The 10,504-nt window shown below is 40.5% G+C and overlaps 1 long non-coding RNA gene across 1 annotated transcript; it reads right to left on the bottom strand.

Annotated features, from left to right (window-relative positions):
- Positions 1–3,796: 3,796 nt before the first annotated feature.
- LOC121913352 lies at positions 3,797–8,506 on the bottom strand. The gene is made up of 3 exons (XR_006100304.1): positions 8,412–8,506; positions 5,095–5,167; positions 3,797–4,292 (listed from the first exon to the last, which is right to left on the bottom strand). It is a non-coding gene; the product is annotated as an uncharacterized LOC121913352 (long non-coding RNA).
- Positions 8,507–10,504: the final 1,998 nt, after the last annotated feature.

Raw genomic sequence — 10,504 nt, 5'->3', positions numbered from 1 at the left:
ATCTGGATATTTCCGGACAGCAGCAGCCTGATTTGCCCTCTAGGTGGGACACACTTGAGGTTAGAAGATAGCAACTAATTAAAGTTTTCTAAGAGAAAATAAATGTTGCTCACGTTACCATGGGGGAAAGGATGTCGGCTGTGATGTGGGCAGTCTGCAAGAGGGTCAAGCTTTGAACGGTGGAGAAGATGGATGGAGTGGTGGCAGCAGAGGGCGTGGAGGTCGTGAAATGGAGCGGTGAACCAAAGCCCTGAGTCAAGAGTGTTTATCCTCCCTTTCCTCTCATTTGGGACATTGGTTGGCCATAACTAAAGCATAGGTATACACTAATTCACGTAGGATAATACACGGGTGGCCATAATCACCCTAATTCTAATAAGATCTTTCGTGCAAAAAACTCTCTTCTGACTAACAGAACATACTTTTTATACATATTTATCTATGATTTGACAAGAAACAGTTTAATTTTTACCAATGAGTGATTAATAGAGATTTTAAAGTGTCATCTTCATTCAGATGATGACGCAATCCATTTTTTCTTGAAGTCAAACTCATGGAAGAATGTTCTCCCATTTCTCTCTCCTGGCATGTGAATGTCTTATCCAACTTTGCTAACTATCACTTATGAGTATAATGACAGTGTTTCTGAGCAAACTGTGTGCATTTTATATCACAGTGGAAAGACTCCATACTGTGAAATTCAGTGTTAAGAGCTTGAACACAAGACCTAGTCTTTTTTCTGTGACCATACACAGAAAATGTAGGGTCACACTTCCTACATGTAGTTACTTTGGGGCTAATTTGTGGACAGGTTTATTCAGGAAGGAGCACATTTATAGATGAATTGATGCAAAACACTCTGTCAGTTAACTGTGGGATAGACTTTGATTGACATGTGAGAGTATGTGTCAGGAAGAAATTCAGTAGTTTTGTATTTTTACAGTGTAGTTTTGCCAATCTACATATCTAGGTTAGCATAGCAAATTGTGACAGTTTACAAGCCCAATTGGGCTGCAAAAATACCTCAGAAAGTTTTTAAAGTACAACTTATTGAGAGATACACTTTTTAAGATAAGAAGACTGATATAAATCCCACTGTGTGCTAAGTGCAGAACTGGAATCACTGTAGTTGATTAGCATGAAGACTGGAGCCAGCTACTAATTAACACATTGTCCCTCCTTTAACTGATACAGAAAAGTAATAACAATTTTAGCGAGTTGTTATATGTTATTTCTTGGTAAACAACAGCTGGGTGCAACAACTCTGCTTAGCATCCTGGCCAGAAGTCTTGTCATCAAGGTGAGGTAGCTAGGTTTAGTAGCATCCTGCCTGTACAGAAACCAAAACCGGTGCCCACTAACCATATCTAGCAACTCATGCTATTGGCATAGATGCACAGAAATACAGGGCAAATGGATAGTAGTTGTTTGTTAAGAAATTATTCCAACCAAAGACAACTTTAGGGTTGGTGGTAGGCATATTATCTGTTTAGACAGATCCAGGCTAACTGTTACCACCAGTCTTATGCTAATCTTGGTAAAACACGTCCCAGCTCTGTACTGAAAAGGGACTATTATGCTTTTCCTTACATATGTCATGTCATGTCATATATATATATATATATATATATATATATATATATATATATATATATATATATATATATAAAGAGAGAGAGTAAGTAATCCCTGTGAGCAAAAAGCACCAGCTTCAGACTGCTCTGAACGCTCTGTTTCCAACAGTTTTTTCAACTTTCAGCCCGAGCCGACATTGGCTTGTGACAGATTTAGTCACACTGAGCCATGACTTGAGTCGAGCTGGCACACTGTGAGTGTTTTTCCATTACACAGCAGGGCAAAGTAAAATAAGTAGTTTACCTGTTGGAAGTGTGCAGGTCGTCTGCAGCTCCTCATCAAACATCATCATCACTGTGGCTGCTTCTGCTTGTGCTATTCCTCCCTGCATTATTTCTAACTCAGTCGCTGAACAAATAGCTCCAAATATCTCTATATGTTGTTGTTTTGACCAGTTTTTAGCACCACCAACGAAGATCTGCACATTCCATGAGGAACACATTTAATTTCCTGTAAATTCTTCACAATAAAAGTCTCCTGTTATTTAGTCATTTAAAAGCTTTTAATATAAAGCAGTAAAGCAGGAAATATTGGGTTTGCATCGGTGGTAACTTAACACGACTCTGATAAAGCTGCCCCTTGACAGGCTTCCGGAAAGCTGGCCAAGTCAGAACAGAGTGGGCTCATCTGGAGGGGGGCTTGAAGAGACAGGAGATAAGACTGCCTGAGGCTGAACTGAGGGGCTGCATAAAGATAAATAAGATAAATGTAAGATAAATAATGAGTGTTTTGAACTGTGAATCATGCAAAGCTACTCTAGTGGAGCCCCAGAATAAAAATATGGAGCTGGAAATTAACATAATTGGCCCCTTTAATACACAGACATGAAAATCTTCAACCAATCTGTTCATCTCATTTTCAAGAAGATAGCACACAAGAAGGAATATAGCGAGAATATTGTGGGGATGTACATGCATACATGAAGATGAAAACAGTGTTGCTGCTAATTGCCCTCATGTTGTGTATATGTTGAGATTAACATTACAAAAAGTTTCATAAACACTTATCTTTGACTCCAGTTGTGTTTGCTACAATTCTCAAACAAAAGAGGAGTGAGAGCTGAGGAACATAATTACCTGAAAGTAATATGGTAAAATAATCTCGTGTTACAAGTGTATTTCCTACAATGTTGAACTATACTTTTAAAGTAGTATTACTGCATTTTGCTTTTTTTTTTGTTTTTACCACTTAGGGATAGTGGGACAAACTGGAAACAGAACAGTGACAGTGTTATGCTGAATGTAATGAATGTTAGTGCAATATTCATTCTCGTTTTAGGTCTGTTTTAGTCTTCACCAACCCCTGACAAAGGTAACTGGGACACTAGATCCACAGTTTCCACCTACCAATTGGTAACTTTGTCTGCTGTTTGGTAATGGGCAGTTAGGATACAGTGGGATAATCAAGAGCTTTTTTGCTTGAAACACTGTTGAATAAAGCAGTGAGAGTGAACTTAAACAGTAGTTACATGCCAGAAAACCAAAACAATGAGCTGAAAGATGCTAAAGTGCTCAGAAAGGCTGAGGGAAACTGCAGAGTTAATGACAATTCTGTGTTGGTCTGTCACTACAAGTGTCCTCTTTTACATTACACATCATCACTTCATTCATTGCTGATATAAAAATATTTATTAGTGCAGCTTTAAAACAAGCTTAGCCATCCCCCACTTACAGTATCAATATCTATTACTAAGAGATCTAACAGAGGAGGAACATAAGCGGAAACAAAGTTTACTTCTGGGATTACAGGTAAACCTAGACATCATTGATGCTAATTGTGTTACCTGCTCAAGTGGAACTGGATCCACCGGCAGTGAAGGAAGTTGCTTCTCATCTAACATAGCAGGTCTAAAGCTATCAGGGTAAGGCAGCCAGGTAGCCTCCTGACCTCCCAAGATTATAAACACTAGGTCAATTTTTTGTCTTCTCTTTTTTTAAAAACCGTTGTTGGTTGTTTGTTTGACGTCTACCTTACCAGTACAAAGATTTTTTGCTCCAGCCACAGAGATTTCAATTAGCCAATGAGCCAATTATCACCAAAAATTTCCTCCTGTCAAGGAGGTTTTCATTTGACAAATGATTCAGAGAAACTTTTTAGGAATAACAACTGCTCAGAATTTTAGAGAATTTAAGTGGCATGATCAGTCTGTTTCTGCCTTCTTTTGAGTGGAATCATTTCACTCTCTGACTAATCAGCTCTACATGAAAGATTTTAGGATTTAAAATAAGTAAAAAGAGCAAACTTTTTGTTGTGATTGTGCAGCTGAAATGGTCATGACAGCTTGTGGCGAGATCACGGATGTATAGGAGTTATCTGCTCATTTTATATTGCTGAGAATTTTTTCAGAAGACAGTACAGGATCTTGGTCAGAGGAAGGGATGGGATTTCACCCTGAGGATCTCTGCTGGCATGTGAAGACACACAGAAAGCAGAATTTCACAAGAGGCTGACAACAGCCCAGGAGGAATTGGTGAAGTGTTCGCCTGTTAGATACTTGTTTCCTCTAAAGTTTTTCAATGTTGTCCAGGATATTATCACCTTTTCTGGAGATTTATCCTGCCCTTAAATGAATCTGATAGACCAAATGGGTTTGGATACTGCACCACTTTCCCACTGACTTCTCCATTTGGCCCCTTGATGCCTGCATTCATTGAAGTCTGAAAGTGAGGAGATGTTCTGTTAATCCTGCACATAGACGTTTAGGATGCACTGTATTTTTTTAACTTGATGAAATTGGACTCTACTCTGTTGTTTATCAAGCTGGAAGGGATATCAGTACACAGTCTCCTGGAATGTAAAAAAAGAAGAAAAAAAAACCCTAAAACTGAATGGAAATCCCACCTGATATCACATGAACCTGTGAACGTCACAATGTTTAACACATGAGTAGTCACCTATTTCTGCTTTTCAACATCTCAAGATTTACAACCCCTCCTCTGCTGACTTTTGGAGTGTGTTTCATATCCTCCCTGACCCTTCAGCTTTTATTATATTTGCAACATACAGCAGCTGAGTTGCTAAGTGGACACACAGTCATGCACAGCTCCGGTTGAGATTGGATGAATTAGATCTGCAGGGATAGCAGGGGCCACACGCCTTGAAAATCATGGTTTTGCATATGGCAAAACTGTTTAAGTCATAAAAGATCATTCCCATCCTGTGTTCTTTGAACTAAATGAAAATGATAATACACACTTATGAATGATCATCACAGCCCTGATTAGGAGCAAAACCTGAAGTGCTCTGAGCTAATAAGCCAAGTGGTTATGTCACTGTACTGCTCTTATACAAATGCTAAATACATACAAATTGGTATGGTTTATTAAATTCATCCACTCTAAATGGATGTTTATTACCAATGAGTTAAAATTGATACTTTATGCATGCATCCCTATATAGCTTTCTGTTTTTTCAACTGTGAATGAGCCGCTAGGGATGTGGGACTGGGTCAGGAAATACCGATGTGGAAGGCAGTGGCTCTCCTTAGGATTCCTCTGGCTGGGAGGCCCTCTCTGACTGGCCAGGCTGGAATCTGCAGGAAAGAGGAAACAGGTTGGCTAATGCACCTAGTGATCCCTCTCATCAGACTGCTGCAACCTTTTCAAAGGCAGGGAGGGAAGGAGAGAGACAGAGAACCAAATACCATTTTTTCCCAGAGAGGAACTAGGGCTCAGCATTCCTGGCATTGCCACTGGCCTCCAAACAATCCATACTCTATCCTGTGTGTGCTGGAAGAGTGAATGGCCACAGTGTGTGAGCCTTACAGGCCCAGTTTGCCCAGTGAGGGAGAGCAGCCAATGTTGCCGGCGCACTCAGAGCCCAGGACCCGGCCAGCCTCCGTCCCCAGCCGCTAAGCCAAACACTGGGCCGTCTGAGACGGCACTGTTGAACCATCGCACAGGCCTGACCACTGCTGAAAACACACTCCAGAAAATAAACAGACTGGGGCCCAAGAAGAGCAAATATTTGATCAATCTGAGAAAGGCGCAAAAGAGGATGAATGTGCAGGGGTGGAGGAGGAGGGAGAGGATAGGAGAGGAGGCAGGCAGGAATGGCTGGAGATGAAAGGAAACGCTATTGTATAAATCACACTTTTTAAGATGAAACGCAACTTAAGGGACTGGCTCATCAGTGCAGCAGGTAGACAAAAATGCATAGAGTAGGGTATGAATTAGACAGAGCATGAGGGATCTTAAAGAACTGAAAAAAAGCCAACACATAGAACTGAGAATTTGATTATTGATGTTGACTATTAAACAAGACTAAGAGTGTACAGCCATGCTAGCAGCTTTGTAAGGTTTTACTTAGCAGTGCTTTGAGCTAAATGCTAACGTCAGCATGCTAACATGCTCACAGTGACAATGTTATTACACTGACAGTTAGCAAGTATAATTATTACCAGATTCACCATCTTAGTTTAGTGTGTTAGCATGCTAAGTTTTGCTAATTAACACTAAACACAAATTAAAGCAGAGGCTGATGAGAATGCCATTAGTTTTTCAGGTGTTCTGTCATAAACCAAAGTATTGGGGGGAAAAGAATTGACCTGATGATGGTGCGAGATGAAAAGTTAAGGGATCCCCAAAGTAATCACAATTCATCCCGAGGGAGACATGGATGTATGTACCAAATTTCATGGCAGTCCATCTAAAAATTGTTGAGGCATTTCACTAAAACCACAAATGACAACCTTGTGGTGGCACTAGAGGAGTCAGGGGATCATCAAAATCATTAGGATACATCTGCGGGGCACCATGAATGTCTGAACAGAATCTGGACCAAAGTCGTTGAAGGGCTGAAAGACAGACCAGCATTGTCATCTCTAAAGCCATGCAGCTAGTATGGCTAAAAACATTCCAAAACAATTCTTTAATAGAGCATGAAAGTTCATTCTTGACCTTGGACTAGGAGTATTTTGACAAAAAGAAACCAAACTTAAGGTTATGTTGGAGGTCATTTACCATTGTCCCAAAGTTTACTGAACCAGTAACCTCATCAGTGTCTGAAATCTTACTAACTATATAGTGATCCACTACTGAAGCCCAGTTTACCCAGTTTGAGATTCTCCTCTGACAGTCAAATTATGTTCAAATTACATTTACTTTTAATTCTTGATCATTAATAGTAATGAGTAGGAAGTAAGGGAGAGAAACAATTTGCATGTGTTTGTGTTTGTCAAGCTGTAAATAGGTCAATCATGTAGGCAAGAGAGCAGTGATTATGACTCAACTAATCTGAGTGAGTCATGGGAGCTGATGCACAGGGATATATGTTACACCTCCATATATTCTCTAATCTGCTTTGTTTGTTTGCCAACCTATACACATGCCTCATGATATAAATACTAACTCTAACTTGTCACCATCAACACACACTGTTGATTGATGTTATCCAACCTTGGGAGAGTATATTTTAAGAAAGGAATACATTTATTGTAATATTTGCAAAATAACATAAAGTAGCTACTAGAAACAGGCAGTAGTTTGATCATAACAAATGCAATTCACTTTTTCTTAAGTTATCCATGTCTAACCGGACTTTAAAGCTGCACTTATCAATGTTTTTACATTAACAATTAAAAGTGTAATGTAAAAAGTGTCACTTGTAGTAATTAACCCACAGAAAATTATCACAAAACTCTTCAGCTGCCCTCAGCTACTCTGAGCTTTTAGGCTCTTTTAGGTCATTGTTTAGGCCCAACCCTCCTCCAGGAAAAAAGCTCTGCTAAACCTACGTTACCTGTCAAGCACTTAACAGCAGATGGACAAAGTTAGTGACTAGTTGGTGAACATAATGGAACATTCGGAAGCAAAAGAGCCAGATATTGTGCCACTTTAAACAGCAGTAATTACCTGGCCTAAGCTGAACTGTTTTATCAAACAAACACTTCAAAGTGGCCTGTCCAGACCATAATATAGTAAATGGTTTAGGAAGATTATTTCCACGTAGTTCATGTCACAGCTCGTACTCTGGGTTATAACATTTCATGAGACTCCTTGGTTCCAGAAAATATTTGCACTTACCATAAAATTCTTGTGAGGGAGAAAGTCACTTTGGATTTGAGTTTATTCTTCGTTTGGTTAGCCAAAACACATCAATGCTTTATTGACATAGATGTTAACATGTTTCCCACTAGATGAATTGTAATAACTTTTCATTTCAATTTATCCAGTACTTAGGTTTATGACTACTACCTGCAAAACTAATGACATTCCCATCATCCTCTGCTGTATTTTGTGTTTTGTGCTAATTAGCAAATGTTAGCATGCTAACATGCTAAACTAAGATGGTGAACATGGTAATTATTATGCCTGCTAAACATCAGTATTGACATTGTGCATGTTAGCATGCTGACATTAGCATTTAACTCAAAGCACCACTGTGCCTAAGTACAGCCTCAGAGAGCCACTAGCATGGCTGTACAATAGGCTCTTAGTCTTGTTTAATCATGTTTGGTGCATAGTGGCCATTGCTGTTACAGTTCTGTGCTGTGCTTCCCACGGATTATTTATTAATCATACTATTTAGATGACACAGTGATGTTTTTTTCCATGAGCCTTCAGTTAATTAAGTGAGAGTCTGTGGGTGGTGCTTTTTAAATCTGTTCAACCATGGAGGTGGAAAAGCTTTCATGAACTGTCGGTATCAGTTTTGTGTTGTCGTATTTCAACTGGCCCTCTAGAGTAGCAAAACAGATTTTGTGCATATGAAAATGTCACAGTTATTACTTCCGTGTGTTTCTGAGAGCACTATCAATTGCATAATTGGCTGTTTACCTTATGATCGTCACCAACTGGAGTTTCCTCTCTTTTCATTTACGACTTCATCCCCATTTTTGAGGGATTGTAGGAATCCACTGCAACTGCAGTGGACCACCAGTGTCACTGATAAAAGAATTACCCTTCAGTACATAGCCAGTCTGATGTTTATCTGACATGAGGATAGAAGGGTTAAGATGTGATTTACCTTTTCCCCACAGAGATTTTGGTGGAAACAGAAGCAGGCTTGTCTTTCCCCACCTGGGCAGATCAGATGTCATTCCCCCTGCCTACAGCAAGTCAAACTGAAGCCCCTGCCTTGTGGCCATCCATCAACCCTCCTTGCCTCCTCCTCAGCATGAAGCCCTGATGCCATTGCCTGCTGAGCCATATTTCATGAGGAAACATCAACACTGCCAGTGAAATGTTGCTTCTCTTTGCAAGGCTTAGTATACAGTGTGTAACTCTGGGAAATCCAATTGAGAGGAAAATGAGACCCAGTGCTAGCAGGCAGGAGGCATATGCAGTATGCTTAAAATAATACATTTTTAGACTTGCATCGCACACATCTTATACCTTCCAAATACCATCTGGATCCTTTGAAGTAAAGAATGTAATATGTGATCTTACACATACACACTTACCTGAAGGATTTCTTTTTGAGTTTCATAGAGAGCATATTTTATGCTCAGGAGTGCCAAGTGATGGACATCTGTGGAATATTTTGCAAATGAATCCAAATCAAGCAAACATCCCTCCAAAGTTTTCCCAATTTCTATCTCCGGCTCATAGTTTTCTTGGACCAAAACAAAGCTTCTTTTTGCCTATCCTGGCTGCTGCCTACATATCGTTTTTGCTGTGGTTGAAATCAGCAGACAACCAGATGTGTTGAGTCTTTTTTGTGGGGGAGGGGCATGTGAGTAATATGGAGTGGATCTCATGGGGTAAGTGGGCAGAGGAGTTATGGTATACCTAGTCTGTGTTGCTCATATCATTATATAACACTGTTATATAATTCAGTGGTTCTCCAACTTTTTCACTTCAAGGACCCCTAAACTGACATAAATTAGACCACAGACCCCCATTTGATTAAAATTTTGTCCCAGGGTCCCCCATCTGATAAGATTTTTGCTTTTGGATGCTTTATTACAGAAAGTGTATGAAACTCATGACCAAAATAGTCACACATTCTTTGACTGTGTTACAGAATTATAGTGAAAATAAATTACTTCCCTTTTTGCTGGGGATCCCTTGGAATCCTCTCAAGGACCCCTGGGGGTCCCTGGACACCATTTTGAGAACCACTAATATAAGCTGTCTGAGGCCAACTGATAAACAAGAGCCACTATACAGAATCAGCCCAGCTGGGTGCATTGAAGATGTAGAGTGCCAGGCGGGTAATCAATCATTTGGAAAGAATTTACTGTTATTGGTTATGCAAGTGGAGAGCTGATGTGGTCGGCAGTGAAACTGTCTGCCATTGCTGATTTCACTTTCAGAGCCAAAGTGAGCGCCAGGCAATCAAAGCCACAGGGGATCAGAGCTCCAGTCACTAAGAAGATCCATATGCCAGGAGCAGGGGCCAGACTTTTCCAAGTTCACCTCTCTGTTTTCCCATTGCCCCACAGCAGAGGAGCCTCCTGCAGCCCTACACCCCATCCTCCACACCCCTTGTTCACAGTCAGTGGCCCCATTTGGTACAGTGGCCATTAATATTTATGAGAGGAGAGCTCCTCGCAGGGGCCCAAGGGTGACAAACAGTGTGACCTTTCAGAGGGCCAGTGTTTACTGTGTCTGTCAGGAAGGCGGTTGGATAGTGGAAGACAGGCCCCTCCACCCACCCTCTCCGTCCATCTTTCTTTAAACCAAATGAAAGCAGGCTGGAGTTTGGCTTGAGCAGATGTTGGTATGATACCATTAGGTTTAGATGAAGCACTGGCATCGGCTTCAGCAGCTGTGTGGAGGCCTGTGAGCTGAAATCATCCATGTCATATAAAAAACCTCTCTGTGCCATTTCAAGACATGACCTTTCCATTCAGCAAATCTTTCCCAAATTTGTGTCGTGCGCTCGCACGGTGTCTCTTTTTGTTTATAGTCTACACCCTCAGTGG

This window comes from Thunnus maccoyii, chromosome 15, assembly GCF_910596095.1.
Source record: "Thunnus maccoyii chromosome 15, fThuMac1.1, whole genome shotgun sequence".
NCBI classification, from domain to species: Eukaryota; Metazoa; Chordata; class Actinopteri; order Scombriformes; family Scombridae; genus Thunnus; species Thunnus maccoyii.
Note: the sequence above shows the minus strand (reverse complement) of the source record. Positions and strands in the feature narration are given on the sequence as shown.